The sequence below is a fragment of the Trichosurus vulpecula genome, chromosome 2 (assembly GCF_011100635.1).
Source record: "Trichosurus vulpecula isolate mTriVul1 chromosome 2, mTriVul1.pri, whole genome shotgun sequence".
Taxonomy (NCBI): Eukaryota; Metazoa; Chordata; class Mammalia; order Diprotodontia; family Phalangeridae; genus Trichosurus; species Trichosurus vulpecula.
The window spans coordinates 13,136,999-13,145,482 of NC_050574.1; the positions used below are offsets into that span (position 1 = coordinate 13,136,999).

At 46.4% G+C, this 8,484-nt stretch overlaps 1 long non-coding RNA gene across 1 annotated transcript; it reads left to right on the forward strand.

Annotated features, from left to right (window-relative positions):
* Positions 1-784: 784 nt before the first annotated feature.
* On the forward strand, positions 785-7,875 carry LOC118839801. Its single transcript, XR_005009639.1, has 3 exons — positions 785-866; positions 2,377-2,461; positions 7,779-7,875. It is a non-coding gene; the product is annotated as an uncharacterized LOC118839801 (long non-coding RNA).
* Positions 7,876-8,484: the final 609 nt, after the last annotated feature.

Sequence of the window (8,484 nt, forward strand, 5' to 3'; positions counted from 1 at the left end):
CCTTAATAAATTCTCATCGATGAATGGAGAATTGTAAATAGCAACGTTTGTCCAGGAGCTAGCCCCACAAACACTGTACAGGACAAGCTGCAGGGAGACACCCTCCTGGATGCAGGGAGACTCTGAAGGCCAGAGGTCATTGCTGGGGAGGCTGCCCATCATCTCTCACCCTCATAAAATGAGCTGGTCCATGAGTGCAGGGACTGTTTTTTTATTTTTATTTTTGTATTCCAAGTGCTTGGCACAGCACCTGGCACACATTTGGTGCTTAATAAGTGCTTGTTGGCTTGTTGACTTGCTATTTGAACTGACCATATTCAACTAGCGTTTATTAAGTGCCTATGTCCAGACATTGTGCTAAACCCTCTGAACATGAAAAATTCGTTATTTCTTCACCAGTACTCCCCAAAGAAGCCCTAGGGGTTCTTGGGGACCACCTCATGGGGCTTCCGGACTATACAGAGCAGGAGAAACTGAAGGCTGACAAATGGAAGTAGCCCAGAGTCTGGGAGAAATAAACCCGAGGCTGTACGGAAAGGTGGGGGATGGGAAGGGATGGGGGTGGCGTGGTGAAGGCGAGGGGGGAGGGGAGTACTCCTTTGTATCCTATACCACGTGGGCTCAGCCTAGACCAGAGGCGCTCTCCCGTCTTTGGCGCAGGCGCAGGAGCTACTACGGGCCGCCTGACTACTTTTCCCAGAAGGCACTGTGCGTGACGCTGCCTCCTTTTCAGTCCCTGGACCGCTCTCAGTTGCCATGGAAACTGTCACTAACGAGAAATGGGGGAGGGCCGGAAATGTCGGAGCAGGGGCCCAGTCCACCCGAGGGGGACTTCCGCTTCCTCGTTGTCCTCTTTTCCTCGCCTGGTGAGAGAGGCCGCCTCAGCCCCCCGTCCCTCCCCACCTCCCCTCGCGCTGCCCTGTCCCGGCTCCCGCTCTCCCCGTTCATCAACTTCCCTTCCCTTCTTCCTCCTCCTCCTCTCTTCCCTCCTCTCCCTCCTTGCACACTGCCTCCCTCTTTCCTTCCCCCCTTCCTCTTTTTCTTTCTCCCCTTTGCCCCCCCCCTCTCCTTTCTACCTTTCCCTTTGCTCTCCCTTTCTCACCCTTCTCCTCCGTTTCCTCCTTCCCTTTCCTCCCCATCTTTCTTTCTTTACTCTCCCCCTTTACCGCTCCTCTCCTTCCCACTTCTCTCTTCTCTCACCTCTCCTCATTCCCCCCACTGCCCCTCTCCATTTCCTTCCCCTCCCCCTTCCGTTCTCTTTTCCTCCCCTCTTCCCCCTTGTCCCCTTAACTCTCTTCCCTCTTCCCCTCTTCCATTCTTTCTCTCCCCTTCTCCCCTTGACGCCCCTCTTTCCTCCTGCCCTCCCTCTTCTCTTTCTATCCCCTCCCCCCATCCCTCTCCATCTCCTCTCTCCCTCTCTCCTCCTCTCCATCTCCTTCTCTCTCCCTTCCCCCACCCTTTTCCTCTTTCTTCTCTTCCTCCCTTTCTGCCTTTTCCAGACTGTTCAGGTTCTCTCCCTCCTCTTTGGATTCTATATTTCAGTTAGGGCCCTATGGATTGGGAGGATTCTCCCAGGAGCTGAACCTCCTGGGATGAACCTAGTGGCGCCTGCACCCAGCCTCTGAGCCTGAGCTTAGGGGACAAAGGGCATTCAGTGGCATTCATTCATTCATTCATTCATTAATTCATTGAATCAGTCATTTGCAGGTCTTGTGGTGTCTGTCCCTACTGCTACCTTGGGCTAAACCTGGGCCCCAGAATTTAGTCAGGGGAAGAGAAGGAGGGGGTGGTGTTGGATGTCTGTGGTCCCCGTTCAGGGACTTGTGTGGTGCCTTCATTTCCCTTAGATAGCAAAGCTCTTAACCCTTTCCTCACATCTTGGGAACTAGGGGTGTAGAACTTCTCACTTGTGCTGCCTGGGGCATTCACTGGTAAGAACTTTGGATTTAGGAAGCTCAGTTTTGAATCCTGGCTGTGCCATTTATTACTTATATGTGGTACAAACATTGGAAATTCTCTGCGTTTCAGGATCCTTGTCAAACTTGAGATGAGTTAATCTCTGAAATTCCCCTTAAGCCCTCAATCTTTGATTCTACAACCTCCTCTTCTGTAGAAGTGTGAGGTTTTCCAGTCATATCCATGGGGGTTTGAAGGAAATACTATTTATTTGTTCTCAGGAGGCCCTTCAGTTATATGTATGAGAATTTGTCCCCCAGGCAGCAAAGACTGGGGCCCATTTCCCTTCTCCTGGGAGCAGGGGAGCAAGGGTTTTGCCATCTTTTCCTTCTAACCTCAAGCCCTTTCTGGAAGTAGGGGATTTGTTTTCTCTGGGGCCAAGGAAATGCCAGCCTCTCACCTTTCCTCTCTGCTTCCCAGCTCTGCCTCTGAGGATTCTGCTCTTCCCCAAAGGGGAAGCATTCAGGAGAGGATGGTCCCTGTGATCCCAACAGCCAGGTGCCAGGTTAGTTGGATTTTCTTCTTTGCTGAAACGATACCTAGATTCTCCGAGTTTGGAAACATTTCTGATCCATGTGCCAGAACTTAGGAAACTGAGTCCATTGTGGTGGGTGCAGTCCTCAATCCTTGAGAAACACTTCCCAGCAATTGCTGGTCAAGTCAATAAGCATCAATTTAGTGCTTCCTCTGTGCCAGGCACTGGGCTAAGCATGGGGGTACACAGAAGGGCAAAGTCAAGACCCTGCCCTCATAGAACTCACACTGTATAACATGGAAAGAATTGAGGCAGCTTGGTGGGGGAGTGGGTGGAAAGCTGGACCTGGTGTCAGGAAGACCTGAGTTCACATCCAGCCTTAGACACTTATGGGACACTATGGGACCTGGAGCAAAAGTGTTCACCTGCCTCAGTTGCTCATCTGTAAAATGGGGATCCTCCCAGGGGTGTTGTGAAGATCAAATGAGATAATATTTATAAAGCACTTTGCAAACCTTGAGGCAACCTAAAAATAAGATGTATACAGGATAGATTGGAGATAATCTGAGGAGGGAGGCACTAGTGTCCCTTTCCTGTGACCCCAATTAATGAAACTGCCCAGGAATTTAGTACTGCTGTGTGCTCAGTACTGAGCTTGGTGCTGTGAATTCAAAAGACATATAATTGACAGTCCAACTTCTTAGGGCGATTTCAATTTCCTTGAGGCAACACCAGCTATTTTATATGTATTAATGATGCATTTTCTAGCATTGTTTTTAAAAGGACCAAAATGAGTAGGTACAGACTTCAAGTTTTTAGAAGCTCAGGTAAAAAAAGATGTTGATGTGGGTTCAGATGAGGAATGAAGGATTCCTGAAGCACATTTTTATTTGATACAGGTAGCACGTGGTTTGTTGGGGAAGAAAGGAATTAACCTGTTACTTGTGGAAAGTGGTGAATAGTCCCAAGCCATACTCTCTTGTGGAAGGCAGGTCCTGTTAGGGGAGCATGATGAGATGAATTGGGATGGTGCCCATTGTAGTAAGCCTTGAGCACCATTCTCAAGTGACTCATTCCTGCTGTGGTAGTGAACAAATCTGGGCATGGAAAACAAATGCTGCATTTGGAGAGGTGTGAAAGGCTACATTTCAGGGGCTTAGAAGGTTGAGATGAATGTGTATGTGGCCTTTCACTGAAGAGAAATTCAAGGAGTTCTCTATATAGGACTGTGCTGAAAATCAGATTTCAGTGCATTAAAGAGGCGCTGAAAGAAAAAAGGTAAAGAAAAGGATGCTGTGGGCCTAGAAAGTCCAGTAGAAGAGCATGCCTTGGGTAGAATTGGAGTTGGCCATTTGAGAAGAAAGAATAGACAAAGTGATGAATGTGCTGGAGCCTTATAGAGAGCTTAAAAATGAGCCAGTTTGAAATAGTCATTTTCTCTGTAGCATGGAGTAGGCAGAGCTTGATGGAAGCCTCAGCTGTACATAGTTGAGAGTTCTCTTACCTTAGTGTGGCTTCTCCTTACCAGTCTCAATCCTCATTGCTCTCTTTGTAGCCTTATACAGATCCATTTAGATGACTACAGTAGCCTCCTACCTGTCTTTCACTTCTCTGTTCTCTTTCCCCATTCTGTCCATCCATTCATCCCTCCATCCATCTATCCATCTGTCTGTCTTTCCATCCATCCACCTATCCATCCATCTATCCCACTGTTGCCAGATTCAGCTTCCTTAGGCAGACGCCTGATTATATCATTTGTTGGAGGTACTTCAGTGAATTCACCTGTGCATCACAAGTCCCATTCTACCCTTCCCTCCCCTTTTCTCCTCTTATCTGAGAGAATTTTCTTCCTTGTGCCCATGCTCTAGAACAGTGGTGTCAAATGAATAGTAATGAGGACCCCTAAACTGTATGTATGATCCCCGTGGGCACAGAGAGACTTAGTTTTCAACGTAATGTTATCTGTGTCTGATTGTATTTTTACTGATTTTGTTAAATGTTTACCAGTTACATTTTAATCCGGTTCTGGCACACACAGGAGCGTTGCAGCCTACATGTGGCCCTGGTTTAATGTCTCTCATCTATAAATGTCTCCCTCATGAATAGCCCCTTCTGCTCATGCTGTTTTGCCTGGTACTACATTGACCTCCATCCTTTTACCTACCTGTTGAAATTCTGTAAGGCACAGGTGAACCACCCAGGAAACCTGTCCTCACTACTCACATGAGATTTCTAAGAGCACTTAGCACAGGGCCTGGCCCGTGGTAGCCACAATATAAATGTTTCTCTTTCCCTTCCCCTCTTCATATCCTGCAGCCAGAGATGAGATTTCTCTCTTCTTGCTCCTCACATCACATTTGGCCTCTGTCTCTTTTATGACTCACCCTGTATCTTTTGGCATATCTTTCCACTTGATGTGAGCTCCAGGAACAAAGAGACCATGCCTTCTTTAGTTTTTTGTCTCCCCCGTTGCTTAGCTCAGGACTTTGCATATAGTAGATTTTTTTTAAAGACTAGATCTCCCTATCTTTTTTCAGGCTGGAAGTCCAGAGACTACTCAAGGGCCTGGTCCTACTCTGATGGCCCAGGGACTTTGCCCTTTGACCTGGGCTGGTTTGCCCCTCCTTAGGCAACCTGGTAGCCCCTCTGTCTGCTCTCATGGGCTCACATAGTAAAGCTGAATTTAATTTGGACCCTGGATCTATTCATTGGCTTAGCCCACTGAAGCTCAGAGCTCTGGAACTTGAGAGATCCAGCAGCCTCCTTTTCCCTGGTGTGTACCACCATGCCTGGCATTTAATATGCACATTTTGCCTGGGGGATATATTGCCAAATTGTGTATTATGTAGAAGAGGGGAAAAAAGGAGGGGAGAGAGGGAAAGAGGCAGAAAGAGAGAAATGGAAGCAGTTCAACTAAGACCTCAAACTAGGGATTGCTGGAGGAGAGAAAAGATAGACGAGGGGAGAGAAAGGGTAGGCGGTTATTGGGTTGTGCAGGCCCCAAAGAGAAGACACTATGATGTACCTGAAATTGCCCTTTCCAAGGTACCAGTGAGCTTTTCACTGTTCACCGCAGTGACTCTCAGTGATCATCCCAATCTGTCTGTAGTGTTTAATATTGTTGACCACTACCACCTCCTCAATATTCTTTCCTCCCTTGCCTTCTTTCTGTCCCCGCCACCGCTCTCCAACTCCCCCCCCCCCCCCATTTTGTGCTGCTTCTTTCTCCTGCTTGTTCCAGCCTCTGCCCTAGGTCCTGTCCTCTCTCCACAATAATCTCTTCAGTTGCATCAGCATCTCCGGACAGATGACTCCCAGTTCTAAATATTCAGCCCTCATGTGTCCTCTTAACTGAAGGCACACATTTCCAACTGCCTGCTGGACATATCCCCTTAGATGTAGCATCTTCTCTCAAATTCAATGTGGCCTAAATGTAACTTGTTTTTTCCCTCTATAACTGACCCTTTTCCAATTTCCTGACAGCTAGTTGGGTAGCTGGTGCAGTAGGTAGAGTGCTGGGCCTGTATTTAAGAACTGAGTTCAAATGTAGCCTCAGACATTTACTAGCTGGGTGATCCTGGGCAGGCCACTTATTCTCATGTGCCTCAGTTTCCCCAGCTGTAATATGGGGATAATAATAACACCTGCCTCCCAGGGTTGTTGTGAGGAGCCAATGAAATGATATTTGTGAGGTGGCACATCACAGGCACTTAACAAGGACTTCTTCCCTTCCCTCCTTCCCCTGCCGCATTTCTGTTGGGGGCCCACTATTCTAAAGTTCACTAATATTCTCAGCCTTAGAGTTGTCTGTTTCTTCCCACTCCTTCACTCCCAGTATTGGATTGTTAGTTGCCAGATGTTGTCAGTTCTTCCAGCATTCCTGGCATCAGACCCCATCACCTTTAACTTGGGTGACGGCTTCAGCCTCCTCATTGTTCTTCCTCTTTCCCAGTCATCTCAGGCCTCCCTAATCTATCTTAGCACATTAGTGTCCAGACATTCCAAATGCAAATGTCTCATGGGATCAGTCCCCTACTCAGAAAGTGTCATTGACTCCCTGTTCCTTCCAAAGTAAAATAAAAACTCCTGCACTTGGCATTGAAGTATGTCCATAAATGGGCTCCTCCCTACCTTGATGGTACTTTCACTGGTGGTACTTTCTCTTCCCATTGGCTCTCCGTGCTTTCTAAAATGGAGTTCCTCCTTACCCTTCCCTCTTCACTCAAGGCACAGGCCAGATTCTGTCTCTTGGACAAGCCTTTCCTCTTTCCCTGTGTTGTTAGCTGCTCTCTCTCTCCCCTCAAATTCCCTTGTATTGACGTATCTGCAAACCTACTTCATCCCTCCCCCTCCCCCCATTCAAGTTCCTTGTATACCATGACTTTTATTTTTTTTCTTTTAACCTCCTGCACCTACCATAATTGCTTTTGCATCCTGCCTTTGACTAGTGTACAATCTTAGGCAGATCCTTTAGGCTTCTGAGGCTTAGTTCCCTCATTTTGAAAATGGGAGAGGCCTGGAAGACCAAGGAAGAGGAAAAGTCAGTGAAGCCAGACATCATTTCTTTTAAAGGCATTAGTGAGGTGTGAGGCATGTGGCATGGTCTTAAAATACACGTGGTACTTGGGAGACTAGAGACAATGAAGCAAAGAAAGAAAAAGAAAGAAAGTCCAACTAAAAAAAGTGAAGCAAGTGCCTGTGGGTGCGCATAGCCCTGTACCAAGCACTAGAAATGCACAGACAAAACCAAGATTGGGTTGGCTTCAAGGAGTTTTGTTACTCTTATGTTTTACACTACATTCTTATTGATACATTTTGTTTTTGCGTTTTAGAATTATAGCCCTCTCCTAGCTAAATTTCTGTTATAGCAAATATTAAAGCACAGAAAGGAAAAGCAGTTTAGTAAAACTAAGCAGGGTAGCTGGGAGACACAGTGGACAGAGTGCCAGGCCTGGAGCCAGGAAGACGAGTTTAAATCTGGCCTCAGATACTTAACTGGGCAAGTCCCTTCACCGTGTTTGCCTTAATTTCCTCTTCTGTAAAATGAGCTGGAGAAGGAAATGGCAAACCACTCCAGTGTCTTTGCCAGGAAACCTTCCCTGTTCCCCCCTGCTCTCCCTGCTACCCAAAAAAAGAGGGAGTCATGAAGGGTCAGAGACAGGAACTGAACAACCAAAAAAACCTAATCAATACATCACCCATGCAACAGCACACGAAACTCTCCGTAGCCAGATTTCCCCACCTTTGCATTTAAGGGGCAGAGCGACATTTTCTCACTTTTCTGGGATGAGCTAGACATTTTGATTTTGCAGCATTCTGTTTAGGTTGTTTTTTGTTCTTTCTACAGTTATTACTTCCACATCGAGGGGCTTAGGGGCATGGCACCCCTGCAATCTGGAAAATCCACGTAAAATTTTTTGGCCCTCCCTTCGTACCAGAGAAGAAGTCCGAATTATTATGGTATTGAAAGATAAAATATGTTGATGTCATTTACTATACATGTGTTTTATGCATTTCTGAGTTTCTAAACTTTTTCTCTGTCATCTGCTGGCTTTCACATGTAGTCTGTGCATTCCCAAAACTCCCCCCAAATTTTCAATTAATTTCTTATGCTGACCCGTGAAATATTGAAACCATGATGGGGACAGTTGCAATGTGGAAGGGATAACTGTTCTTATATTTTTATCATTGTACATATCCTTTTCTAGTTCTGCTTACTTCTCTCTGCATATGTTCGTATGTGTCTTTCCCATACTTCTTTGCCTTCTTCCTTGTCATCATTTCTTATGACTACAATATTCTGTTAGAGCCATGTACCACGTAGTGTGTTTAGCCATTTTCCATTTGATACACACCTGTTTTGCTTCAGGTTTTTGGTACCACAAAATAGGTTGCTATGTTTATTTTGGTGTCTGTAACTTTACTGGGCATGTGCTAAGCCATGGGATCCCTGAGTCAAAGATTATGGACAGTTCAGTTACTTTTGTGGAATTCCAAAATGCTCTCCACAGTGGCTATACCAATGAGAATCTCCACCCACAAGTGTTAGTGAG